General features: G+C 39.6%; 1 protein-coding gene across 1 annotated transcript in view; it reads right to left on the minus strand.

The window, feature by feature from the left end:
- PIK3C2G (phosphatidylinositol-4-phosphate 3-kinase catalytic subunit type 2 gamma) overlaps positions 1–13705 on the minus strand; it is a 470847-nt gene that overhangs the window by 139957 nt on the left and 317185 nt on the right. The window lies entirely within an intron of this gene.

A 13705-nucleotide genomic window follows, 5' to 3' on the forward strand; every position in this document is an offset into this window, starting at 1 on the left:
TGCAAGGAGATCCAACCCGTCCATCCTAAAGGAGATCAGTCCTGAGTGTTCATTGGTAGGGCTGATGTTGAAGCTGAAACTCCAATACTTTGGCCACCTGATGTGAAGAGCTGACTCATTTGAAAAGACCCTGATGCTGGGAAAGATTAAGGGCAGGAGGAGAAGGGGATAACAGAGGATGAAATGGTTGGAATGGCATTGTCGACTCAATGGACTTGGGTTTGGGTGGACTCCGGGAGTTGGATAGGGAGGCCTGGCATGCTTTGGTTCATGGGGTCTCAAAGAGTTGGACACGACTGAGCGACTGAACTGAACTGAGGTGAATTTTAGCTATGTTTAAATATTATGATAGTCTAAACTGTGGCATCTTTTCTATATGATTTGCATGGTTCACTTTTGGGAAATTTTAAAAAATAATTAGAATTTGACTAAGATTTTTCTATAAACAGTAGGAAGACTCACATATGGAACAGAATGCTACCCCAGCCCGACAAGCTGTAAATATTGTAGCTGGACTGTGATTTATAAGTCTACTCAAATGTGACCACAATCCTAAGTTGCAGAATTAATGTATTAGAGCCTGTGTCTGAAGTTAAAGCAATACTCATAAGTCTGAGATATAAATTGATTGTGGCAAGAGGGAAGGTTGGAAACTATTTGATCTCTTAGAGTCTATACTGTACTGCATTCTGAATGATATGTTGGAAATCTCTCACTTATAGCTGTACAAATAAACCAGAAATTCCTTATCGTGACTATCCTTTTTTTTTTCCTTTTCCAGATAAGTGGTTTTATTATTACCTGCCTAAGCCCTAACTATTTGTGCTTCTGTACATTTTACTTGTATACTTTGCCATTTCTGGATATGTTTTTCTTTCCCTCTTAATATCCTTATTCTAAGAGACCAAGATCAAAAGTTTTTGTAATAAGTTTTCTCTAATTAATCTTTCCTTTGCTGATTTCTCCTTACTCTGCCTTATCCTTTTGCTTAGCCCTACAGCTAATATATTTTATTTTATATAGTATCTAGCAATCTCATGAATTTCCCTCAATGATCTGTATGATTTTCAAGGGAACATGAGTATTTTATTTTACCTTTATATTTTTTTAATATCTCAAACAGCATTTTTTTGTATGTAACAATGAATGCGACAGTAAATAAATACAAGCTCACACAGTGAAGAGCTGAGATGATTTAGCATTTATGTGGGAAGATGGTGTAGCCAAACTTATTTTTATGATTCTGTCATTTTGTTGTCGAATTTAATCTTTTTGTTAACTTATGATCAGTCTTTCCCTGAAATCATTATTCTGTAAAAATGCTGGGAATATTTTGTATAAATTTTCAATATAGGTAGGAAGTAAGTAGTAGTTTAAAAATGTATATATACTTGGGAAATCTAAGGATATTTCTCTTATAAATAAATACTAATTACTGAGACAAATTCTCTTGGTATGGGAAACAGCAGGACAACTAATAATTTGCTTTTTGTTATTACTTATGCATAAGCTTCCCTGTTAACTGTACTGTAGATATAAGCTGCTTGTATCAGGTCACTAGAATACCAAGGTCATCATCATTAACTATATGCAGATTCTTACTGCACTGAGGGTACACAGAGATTTAGGAAATGTCTCTGCCCTGGGCTCCCAGGTGGCTCAGTGATAAAGAATCCATCTGCCAATGCAGGAGATGCAAGTTCGATCCCTGGATTGGGAAGAACCTCTGGAGAAGGAAATGGCAACCTGCTCCAGTATTCCTGCCTGGAGAATTCCATAGACAAAGGAGCCTGGGGGGCTACAGTTCATGGGGTCTCAAAGAGTCGGACACAACTTAGCGACTGAGCATGCCTGCACACTCTGCTCCTTAGGTGACTTCAATCTATCTAGAGAGGCATGCATCTAAAATGCTAGCATACTATAGGCATTTATAGTGGACGACTAATATATGGAATGCTAATAGATGGTGATTGCTGCCATAAAATTAAAAGATGCTTACTCCTTGGAAGGAAAGCTATGATCAACCTAGATAGCATATTCAAAAGCAGAGACATTACTTTGCTGACTAAGGTCCGTCTAGTCAAGGCTATGGTTTTCCAGTCGTCATGTATGGATGTGAGAGTTGGACTGTGAAGAAAGCTGAGCGCCAAAGAATTGACGCTTTTGAACTGTGGTGTGGGAGAAGACTCTTGAGAGTCCCTTGAACTGCAAGGAAGTCCAACCAGTCCATTCTAATGGAGATCAGTCCTGGGTGTTCTTTGGAAGGACTGATGCTAAAGTGAAACTCCAATGCTTTGGCCACCTGATGCGAAGAATTGACTCATTGGAAAAGACTCTGATGCTGGGAGGGATTGGGGACAGGAGGAGAAGGGGACAACAGAGGATGAGATGGCTGGATGGCATCACTGACTTGATGGACATGAGTTTGAGTGAACTCTTGGAGTTGGTGATGGACAGGGAGGCCTGGCGTGCTGCTATTCATGGGGTCACAAAGAGTCGGGCACGACTCAGCGAGTGAACTGAACTGAACTAAATAGGTAGGTGGAGGTTAAAGATTTTAAAAACCAATACCCTAAAAGCAATGAAAATTACTGAATAATAACAATAGTTTTTGAAAAGATCTTTCCAGCTGTAATATGGAAAAGAACGTAAAACAGGGAGGGTGTATGTGGGCAGATCAGGTAAGAGGTGTTTGCAGAAGGTTTTGATTAGAGGTGAGAGTTGTTTAGATTAGAATTGTGGCATGCAGATACAGAAAAGTGTGTGTGTGTGTGCTTAGTCATGTCCAACTCTTTGCAACTCCATGAACTGCAGCCCGCCAGTCTCCTCTGCCCGTGGAATTCTCCAGGCAAGAATACTGGAGTGGGTTGCCACTCCCTTCTCCAGGAGATCTTTCTGACCCAGGGATTGAATGCAGGTCTCTGGCATTGCAGGCGGATTCTTTACCATCTCAGCCACCAAGGAAATATCTGGATACAGTGAAGTGGAAAGAATTAAAAACTACTTTGAAGAAAAAAAATCAAGAGGACTCCATGATGGTTAAAATGGAAGCAAAAAGAAGAGCTAAGAAGAATTTTATATTTTTTGGCTTGTGTATCAGGAAGGTGACAGCGCAACATGCAGAGTGGGCTCAGTTTGAGCAAGTTACCTTCGAGACTTACAAGAACAGAGGATAATGAGGTATTGCAACACTTAGTTCTGGACCACAAAGAAAGGATATAAACTGGAAGTAAAATTTTGTGACTTTTGGGAAGATTGAATAGGCATATTTTTCCTTATTCCTCCCACTAAGTACACAAAACCCCTTGGAAATTATATATAAAACAAATATAAGAAGATTCTTAAAGGGTATAGAGAAGAGGAGAGACTTAATAGGGACCTGAGACCTCAAGGAACAACATGTATTTCTGCCTCACCTATTCCATACATAGAACTCAAGAAGCCAGCGATATGGAAATGCCAGTGGATGTAGGCAAAAACATGATCAAAAGAAGGCCTGCTCTCTCTAGCCAAAAGGGTAGCTTGACAAGACAGAAAATGTTTAAACAATAACCACTCTACTCCAGCCAAATATCACAGAAAAACTGTGACCATACTCCCTTACCACACTAGAATAGATGAATAGTGGGGAGCTTAAATTTCCATGCTCACAAGGCTGTATTGAGGTACCTCAGTTCCCTCTCCAGGGGGTATCAGAAACAGGTGAGTAAGGAGCTAGGTATCGGTGGAGGAAGAGATACAGAGATCAGTGGGAAAGGATAAATAACACAGAAATACTAATTTGTATAGCCAAGGTTATTGTTTTTCCAGTAGTCATGTACAGATGTTAGACTGTACTGAGCACTGAAGAGTTGATGCTTTTGAATTGTGGTGCTTGAGAAGACCTTTGAGAATCCCTTGGACAGCAAGGAGATCAATTAGTCAATCCTAAAGGAAATCAGCCCTGAATATTCATTGGAAGTACTGATGCTGAAGCTGAAGCTCCTATATTTTGGCCACCTGACTCAAAGAGCTGACTTACTGGGAAAGACCCTGATACTGGGAACGGCTGAGAGCAGGATGAGAAGAGGGTGACAGAGGATGAGATGGTTGAATGGCATCACCAACTTGATGGATGTGAGTTTGAGCAAACTCTAAGAGACAGTGAAGGACAGGGAAGCCTGGCATGCTGCAGTCTATGGCATCACAAAGAGTTGGATACAACTAAGTAACTAAACAACAGCAGGCTCAAATAAATATGCCCAACTGATTTTTGAAAAAGGGGCAAAGACAATTTAATGGAAAAAGATTTCAGTCTTTTGACCAGATGACACTGTAACAATCACACTTCCATAGGCAAAAATATAAACTTTGATCTAAATCTCATACCTAATATAAAAATTAAATGGATTACAGACTTAAATACAAAATATAAAAGCAAAATTTCTTGGAAGAGAACACAAAAGAAAATTTGGGGGCTATGCAAAAAGTTTTTAAAAGCATGAAAAGGAAAGTTATACACTGAGAGATAATGTTTGCAAGTCCCATAGCCAGCAGAGGAGCAGAGTCTAGAATATATAAAGAACTCTCAGACTTTAACAGTAAAAAAACAAAGAATATAATTAGAAAATGGGCAAAAGACATGAAATGTTTCATGGAAGAAGATATGCAATAAATAAGCACATAAAGAATGGTTGACATCATTAGTTATTGTGTATGTGTGTCTGTCGGGAGAGGGGGCAGGGTACTCAGTCATGTGTGTGCTCAGTAGCATTTGAATCTTTGTGACCCCATGGACTATTGCCCGCCAGGCTCCTTTGTCCATAGGATTTTCCAGGCAAGAATACAAGAGTGGGTTGCCATGCCCTCCTCCAGGGGATCTTCCTGACCCAGGGATTGAACCTGTGTCTCCTGCATTGGCAGGTAGATTCTTTACCACCGAGTTACCTGAGAATCCCCATTAGTTATTAGGGAAAAGCAAATTAAAGCCACAATAACATGCCCATAAGAATGACTAAAATATATAGTTAATGACCATGCCAAATGCTGGTAAGAACATGGAGAAAATGGAGAACTCATACATTGATGGTGAAAATGTAAGTAGTACAGCCACTCTGGAAAACCACTTGGCAGTTTGTTAGCAACAACATGAGCTATCATACAATCCAGAAATTATACTTTTGGGCTTTTGTCTCAGAGAAATGAAAACATATTCACATAGAAACCTATATGTAAATGTGTAAAGCAGCTTTCCTTGTAATAGCTAGAAACTGGAAATAACACAAATGTTCTTCAATGGGTGAATAATTAAACAAACTATGGTATATATACACCATGTAATATTATTTGTCAATAAAAAGAAAAAAGTACTGATACACACAACAGTTTGGATGACTCTCTAGTAAATTATGCTATGTGAAAAAGGCCAGTCCCCAAAGTTACATTATTGTATGACTTTATATAATACTCTTGAAATGACAAAGTTATCGAAATGGAGAACAAATTAGTAGCTGCCAGGGGCTAAGAATGGAGAGAGATAGGGGGTGAGAGGGAAGTGGGGCAACATGGAGGCTCTGGGGGTGATGAAGCTATTCTGTATCTGGATGGTATCAATATTAAGAAGCTGGTCATGATATTGTACTGCAATTTTATAAGATGCCACCAGTGAGGGAAACTGATAGAGGGTACATGTGATCTCTTTGCATTATGTGTTAAAACTACATGTGAATCTGCAAGTATCTCAAAATACAATGTTCAATTAAGCTTTGTATGAGTCATCTGGATATAAATATTGATAGAGGCCTTCGATGTAGCTGATAGCAGTGTGCTGGAGACAGGTGGATTCTTTACCATTCTTTACCATTCTCTACCAAATCCCCATTAGGACAGTGAGAAGAGAAAGAAAAGGGCTACGATGAATCTCCAGGAATCTGACATCTAGTGGCTTGGGAAAAGGAAGTCACCCTGCATTGGACACTGGCTGGGGGAGAAATCTAGAAGGGAAGCAAAGATCATCACTATTCTGAAGATGGAATAGTTAACACTGCTGAAATCTGCAGATAAATTAGGTAAAATGAAGAATAAATAATGTTGTGCATGCTAAGTCACTTTAGTTGTGTCTGACTCTTTGCAACCCTATGGACTGTAGCCCACCAGGCTTCTCTGTCCATGGAATTCTCCAGGCAAGGATACTGGAGTGGGTTGCCATTTCTTTCTCCAGGGGATCTTCCCAACCCAGGGTTGGAACCTGAGTCTCATATGTCTCCTGCATTGGCAGGAGGGTTCTTAACCACTAGCACCACCTGGGAAGCCCAAATAATGTTGGGTTTAGCACAGTGAAGGTCACTGATTTTATCAAGTAATGAAGAATAAAACCAGCTTGAAGTGGGGAATCAGAGGTAAGAAATGTAGATCAGGAGTTTAGATACCTTTTTCATGAAATTTGTGAAGGTGAGCAAAATGCATGGAAATGGGGGGTTTGAGGCAAGGTCATTTAAACTTTGGAGGAATAAGCATATTTAACGGTATTATTTAAAAGAGAGAGGGAATTCTGCGGAGGTCCAAAGGTTAGGACCTTGTGCTTTCACTGCCATGAAGTATGAAAGTGTTAATTACTCAATCATGTCTGACATTTTGCAACCGCATGGATTATAGCTCATCAGGCTCCTCTGTCCATGGAGTTCTCCACACTAGAATACTGGAGTGGGTTGCCATGCCCTCCTCCAAGGGATCTTCCTGACTCAGGGATCAAACCCACATCTCCTGCTTTGCAAGTGGATTCTTTACTGTCTGAGCCCCCAGGGAAGCAATGGCACAGGTTCAATTCCTGGTTGGGGAACTAAGATTCTGTAAGTCACACAGTGTGGCCAATAAATAAATAGATAGGAGAGGAATGCAGGGAAGTATGAATTCTTGGTAGTATAATGCAGCAGTCCCCAGCCTTTTTGGTACCAGGGACCGGTGTTGTGGATGACAATTTTTCCATGGATGGGGGAGGAGATGGTTTGGGGATGATTCGAGTGCATTACACTTGTTGTGCACTTTATTTCTACTATTACATCAGCTCCACCTCAGATCATCAGGCATTAGGTTCAGTATAATGTATGTAAGAAGGTGAGAAGGAGATGGCTCCAGAGCACAGATGGAGGGACTGGCTTTGGAAAGGAAAAACAAATTGTCTATTATCACACCAGGAAAGAAGTTGTGATGTAAATATAAGTTTCTGACTTTTGTATTGACTACAAAAGCAGACTCTGTTCTGTTTCCCTTTTTCTTTTTTTTTTTCTACAATAAAGTAGGAGGTGTGGCTGTCTGTGTAAAATAAGGAGTAGTAAACAGCGGGGCAGAGAGACTGGAGGTTTATCCTGCAAGGATAAGTATGGTAGGATTGCTGGGCCATGTGGATGGCCCATTGGAGACCAAGAACATCTGCCCTGTTGTGCTGAGGCTTTCCTGTAGTGCAAAACTGCTGAGTGTCAGTAGCCCTGGCAGTGGAGACCACCCTATTCTGAAATACAGTATTAATGAAATGGACCAAGCACGCCAACTGCAATGGCTGCACCCTGAAACGGCTGTGGCGCAGTCTCCTTAAAATGAGCATTCTTCCATTGATTGAACTGTTCCTTAAACAAATAGGTACATACTTGAAAAATGAATGATGTTGGATTTTAAAGTGTCAAGCACATAACCTATTTGAGGACATAATAATTCATAGAAGCAACTTCCTCAGATGTGAATTATGCAATCTAAATGTTAATAGTACCTCTGGGCTTCATCCCAGTGGTTCAGAGTGGTCTTTGGCTATACCAAGTTCAACAAAACAGTTCCTGCTGAGCTCGGAAAATTAGAGTCACATCCCTTGAGCACTTAATTTCTGTTAGATTAATGACCTTGTTAGATTTTTCTTAAATGTAAGAAAAAAAAAAGGGTGAGCAATTGTGCCTGAGTTTTCATTTATAAAAGAGCATGCTGCCCATAGACAAGGGAGTGGCCCTGTTGCTGTCACACGTGGTCCTAGTGTTGAATGCCTCTTACCATACAACCATCTTGTAACACATTTGATTATAGTTGCTAAGGATATGAACTTAATCTATATAATGGCCATAAATGCAGAATAACTATGTCATTTGGTACTAAAGAAACAGCCAACTTTCCCAATGCTGAAGAGGAAACACTGTGTTGGAATTACAGAGAAACAGAATCACCAAATTCCTACATGACACCCTCCCAAGGGTACCACCACCCAATGACTAGGACTCTGGACAAATTATAATGACAAAGACTTCTATCGTAGTTCTTGATTCATAAATTAGAGAAAATAACTGTAATGTCCTCAAAGACTTTTGTAAGAATTAATTAAGATAGCATATTCAAAAGCAGAGACATTATTTTGCCAACAAAGTTCCGTCTAGTCAAGGTTATGGTTTTTCCAGTGGTCATGTATGGATGTGAGAGTTGGACTGTGGAGAAGGCTGAGCACCGAAGAATTGATGCTTTTGAATTGTGGTGTTGGAGAAGACTCTTGAGAGTCCCTTGGACTGCAAGGAGATCCAACCAGTCCATTCTAAAGGAGATCAGTCCTGGGTGTTCTTTGGAAGGAATGATGCTAAAGCTGAAACTCCAATACTTTGGCTCATTGAAAAAAGAGCCAAAGAGTTGACTCATTGGAAAAGACTTTGATGCTGGGAGGGATTGGGGGCAGGAGGAGAATGGGACAATAGAGGATGAGATGGCTGGATGGCATCACCGACTCAATGGACACGAGTCTGAGTGAACTCCAGGAGTTGGTGATGGACAGGGAGGCCTGGCGTGCTGCAGTTCATGGGGTCGCAAAGAGTCGGACATGACTGAGTGACTGAACTGAACTGAACTGAACTGAACACATATCAAGTACTGACAGGTGTTTAAAGGGTAATTTTGAATCTCTCCTTTAGAATCTGCTCCCTACTACTGGATGACATAGCACCATACTGAGAAGCACTGCTTTCTACCACTCCCAGAGATATTCCACAGCATTTTGAGAAAAGCTATCTGTTTCAGTATTGATGATGGAGGCAGGGAATATGAAGTGTGGGTTGGAAAGACAGAACTCAGCAAGGATTCATGGTGGTAGAATTTGTCTGCTATACTCTGCGGACATACTTTTAATTTCCCTTCATAGGATGAAAGTGTGGAATTATTAGTCACTCAGTCATGTCTGACTCTTTGTGGTGCCTTGGACTGTAGCCCACCAGGCTCCTCTCTAGGCAAGAATACTGCAGTGGGTAGCCATTCCCTTCTGCAGGAGATCTTCTTGACTCAGGGATTGAACTGGGGTCTTTTGCACTGCAGGTGGATTCTTTACCATCTGAGCTACTGAGGAAGCCCTTTTATAGGATAGTTCATCTAGTATTTACTTGAGCAACTGATAAAGCCAGTAAGTGGATACATACAAAAGGACATATACAAGTTTGAAGGGCTCCAGTGCTGAACACATGTTTGTACATCGCACTGCAATGTGGGACCCAGTAATGAGGCACATTTTATTTCTATTACTGAAATTATTATTACTAATTTCATGAATTAAAAATGTTTTTGTCCCCAAGAAGTATCATTGTCACATTAAAATATATTGTTTTAAAGATTTTTAAAAGCTCCAGACTGCCATCATGGCGGATCTTAGCACACAAGATCTAAGTGGGGAATGTTTCAGCCTACACTTGCCCTGATACTGCAAGCAACCTACATTTCAGAGAGCACATTCTTCTGTCCAACACAAAGAACACAAGTCTCTTGTCTCATATCCATGAGTTAATTGAGAAGGCAGATTTGGCATCTTCATTGGAGAGGAGAGAACCTTGTATAATTAGACAGCACAAGAAACCTCATCTGTGCAATATAATAAGAACATAAAGGTACATGTACTATCACAAAAAGAACATTTAAAGTCTTGGGAGATCTCCAAGTTCTCAGCAGTTATTGACTAAGGAGACTCTCACCAATAATCTCTTAAGTGTAAAACAAAGTTTTCCCTCCACTAACCTCTTCTATAACTCACTGTGGGTCCTAAGTTAGACTCTGGGAGGTCCTTGATCTTTAATTGCTTAATAACTTTACATACTGACTCTGGAGTTCCTCCCAGGCTCAGACACTCTATCTCACTTCTTTGAAAATGGTAATTAAAACAGCTACCTCTTCCAATTATCAGTCCTGCTTTCCTAAGTATGACATTTTGGGACTGAGTTTATAGTAGATTGGGATTATATGGGGCTTCCCAGGTGGCACTAGTTGTAAAGAACCCACCTGCCAATGCAGGAGACATAAAAGATGTGGGTTCAATTCCTGGGGCAGGAAGATCCCCTGGAGGAGGGCATGGCAACTCACTCCAGTATTCTTGCCTAGAGAATCCCCGTGGACAGAGGAGCCTGGTGGACTACAGTCCGTGGGGTTGCATAGCATCAGACATGACTGAAACGACTTAGCACACATGCAGGATTTTATAAGAATGGGAACAAAATGGTCAGCTCATCCAAATTCCCACATTTTGCCCCCTTGAGCTTGAGTTCAAGGTAAAGTGCACAGTTATGCTTTACATGGAATTCCAGTGTCTGCTTGGAATAGAAATCAGTCTGCATATAAAAAAAAAGATTATGTATACTATGATGCTTGGGTGACAATGATCCAATTACATTTAAAAATCAGGTTAAAGGCAAAAATCAAGAATAGCCCAAATTAACTCTGAAAACATTTTAGTCACTCCTAAAGTTGGTCATATGCATGATCAAAATTTAGGTATCAAGCTTGAAATGGACCTTTACCTCTTACTAAAGAGTTTAACACCAGGAGTATCTCCCCGGGCACAGAAGCAGGTATCGTTTCTTCATTTGGGTATCAGATAAAGTTTTAATACCTGGCTCAAGTTTAGGAGATACATTTAGTCTTTCTTTAAAAACCAGACTCAGACTTAGGACTATGAGATGTTTTTATGGACAAGCACATTGTACCTTGGATCAGCTGAGGAATCAGCACCCATGTTTTCCGTCTTAAACATGCTTTGTTCTCATTGGTGCAGGAAGGCAGGATCCTTACAGTATTTATTCTCTGTCTCCCCTTCTCTCCTTCCCTCTTTCATTTTGTTCTTTTTATTCCCTCTCTGTCACAAACTTTTCTTCCTTTCTCAAGCACCCTTCACCTTTTTCATCTGACAATGTACAAGTTTCTCTTTGGAAAAAAACTCATGGTTGGTTTGGTTTTGGCTTTTTTTTTTTTTTTTTTGCTTAAGTTATTTTATCTTTTATTCTTTTATTTTTTCTTTCTAATTTATTTTTTATTGAAGGATAATTGCTTTACAGAATTTTGTTGTTTTCTGTCAAACCTCAACACGAATCAGCCACAGGTATACATATATCCCCTTCCTTTTGAAACATTCTCCCATCTCCCTCCCCATCTCTCCTCTCTAGGTTGATACAGAACTGTTTGAGTTTCCTGAGACATATAGCAAATTCCTGCTGGCTATCTATTTTACACACAGTAATGTAAGTTTCCATGTTACTCTTTCCATACATCTCACCCTCTCCTCCCCTCTCCCCATGTCCATAAGTCTATTCTCTATGTCTGTTTCTCTACAGCTGCCCTGTAAATAAATTCTTCATTACCATTTTTCTAGATTCTGTATATGTGCATTAGAATACAATATTTATCTTTCTCTTTCTGACTCATTTCACTCTATGTAATAGGTTCTAGGTTCTTCCACCTCATCAGAACTGACTCAAATGTGTTCCTTTTTATGGCTGAGTAATATTCTATCGTGTATATGTACCACTACTTCTTTATCCACTCATCTGTTGATGGACATCTAAGTTGCTTCCATGTTCTAGCTATTGTAAATAGTGATGCAATGAACAATGGGATCCATGTATCTTTTTCAATTTTGGTTTCCTCAGGGTATATGCCTAGGAATGGGATTGCTGAGTCATATGGTGGTTTTATTCCTAGCTTTTTAAGGAATCTCCATACTGTCTTCCATAGTGGCTGTATCAATTTACATTCTCACCAATAGTGCAAGAGTGTTCCTTTTTCTCCACACCCTCTCCAGCATTTATTGTTTGTAGACATTTTGATGATGGCCATTCTGACCAGTGGAAGGTGATACCTCATTGTGGTTTTGATTTGCATTTCTCTAATAATAAGCAATGCTGAGCATCTCTTCATGTGTTTGTTAGCCATCTGGATGTCTTCTTCGGCAAAATGTCTGTTTATGTCTTTTTCCCACTTTTTGATTGTTTTTTTGTTTTTTGTTTTTCTGGCATTGAGTTGTATGAGCTGCTTGTATATTTTGGAAATTAACCCTTTGTCAGTTGTTTCATTTGCTATTATTTTCTCCCATTCTGAGGGTTTTCTTTTCATCCTGCTTATAGTTTCCTTTGCTGTGCAAAAGCTTGTTGTTTTTATTTCCATTACTCTAGGATGCGGGTCATGGAGGATCTTGCTTTGATTTATGTCATTGAGTGTTCTGCCTATGTTTTCCTCTAAGAGTTTTATAGTTTCTGGTCTTACATATCAGTCTTAATCGATTTTGAGTTTATCTTTGTGTATGGTGTTAGTAAGTGCTCTAATTTCATTCTTTTACATGTAGCTGTTCAGTTTTCCCAGCACCATTTATTGAAGATGCTGTCTTTGCCCCATTGTATATTCTTGCCTCCTTTGTCAAAAATAAGGTACCCATAGATGCGTGGTTTTATTTCTGGGCTTTCTATGTTGTTCCATTTGTCTATATTTCTGTTTTGGTGCCGGTGCCATACTTTCCTGATGACCATTGCTTTGTAGTGTAATCTGAAGTCAGGAAGGTTGATTCCTTCAGCTCCATTCTTCTTTCTCAAGATTGCTTTGTCTATTCGGGGTCTTTTGTGTCTCCATATGAACTGTAAAATTTTGTTCTAGTTCTGTGTAAAATGTCATTGGTAATTTGATAGGGATTGTATTGAATCTGTAGATTATGTTTAGTGGTATAGTCATTTTCACAGGATTGATTATTCCTACCCAGGAACATGGAATATCTCTCTATCTGTTTATGTTGTCTTTGATTCTTTTTATCAGTGTCTTATGATTTTCTGTGTACCATTCTTTTGTCTCTTCAGGTAAGTTTCAGTTCAATTCAGTCGCTCAGTTGTGTCCGACTCTTTGCGACCCCATGAATTGCAGCATGCCAAGCCTCCCTGTCCATCACCAACTCCTGGAGTTCACCCTAACTCATGTGCATCGAGTCAGTGATGCCATGGTAAGTTTATTCCTAGATATTTAATTCTTTTTGTTGCAGTGGTGAATGGGGTTGATTCATTAATTGCTCTTTCTGATTTTTCATTGTTAGTATATAGAAATGCAAGTGATTTCTGTGTACTGATTTTGTACCCTGCAACTCTGCCAAATTCACTGGTTAGCTCTAGCAATTTTCTGGTACTATCTTTAGGGTTTTCTATGTTAAGTATCATGTTATCTGCAAACAGTGAGAGCTTTACTTCTTTTGTGATCTGGATTCCTTTTATTTCTTTTTCTTCTCTGATAGCTACAGCTAGGACTTCCAGAACTATGTTGAATAACAGTGGTGAAAGTGGACACTCTTGTTTTGTTCCTGATCTTAAGGGGAATGTTTTCAGTTTTTCACCATTGAGAATAATGTTTGCTGTAGGCTTATGATATATGGCCTTTACTATGTGAGGTAGGTTCCTTCTATGCCCATTTTTTGAAGAGT

This window comes from Capra hircus, chromosome 5 (genome assembly GCF_001704415.2).
Source record: "Capra hircus breed San Clemente chromosome 5, ASM170441v1, whole genome shotgun sequence".
Taxonomy (NCBI): domain Eukaryota; kingdom Metazoa; phylum Chordata; class Mammalia; order Artiodactyla; family Bovidae; genus Capra; species Capra hircus.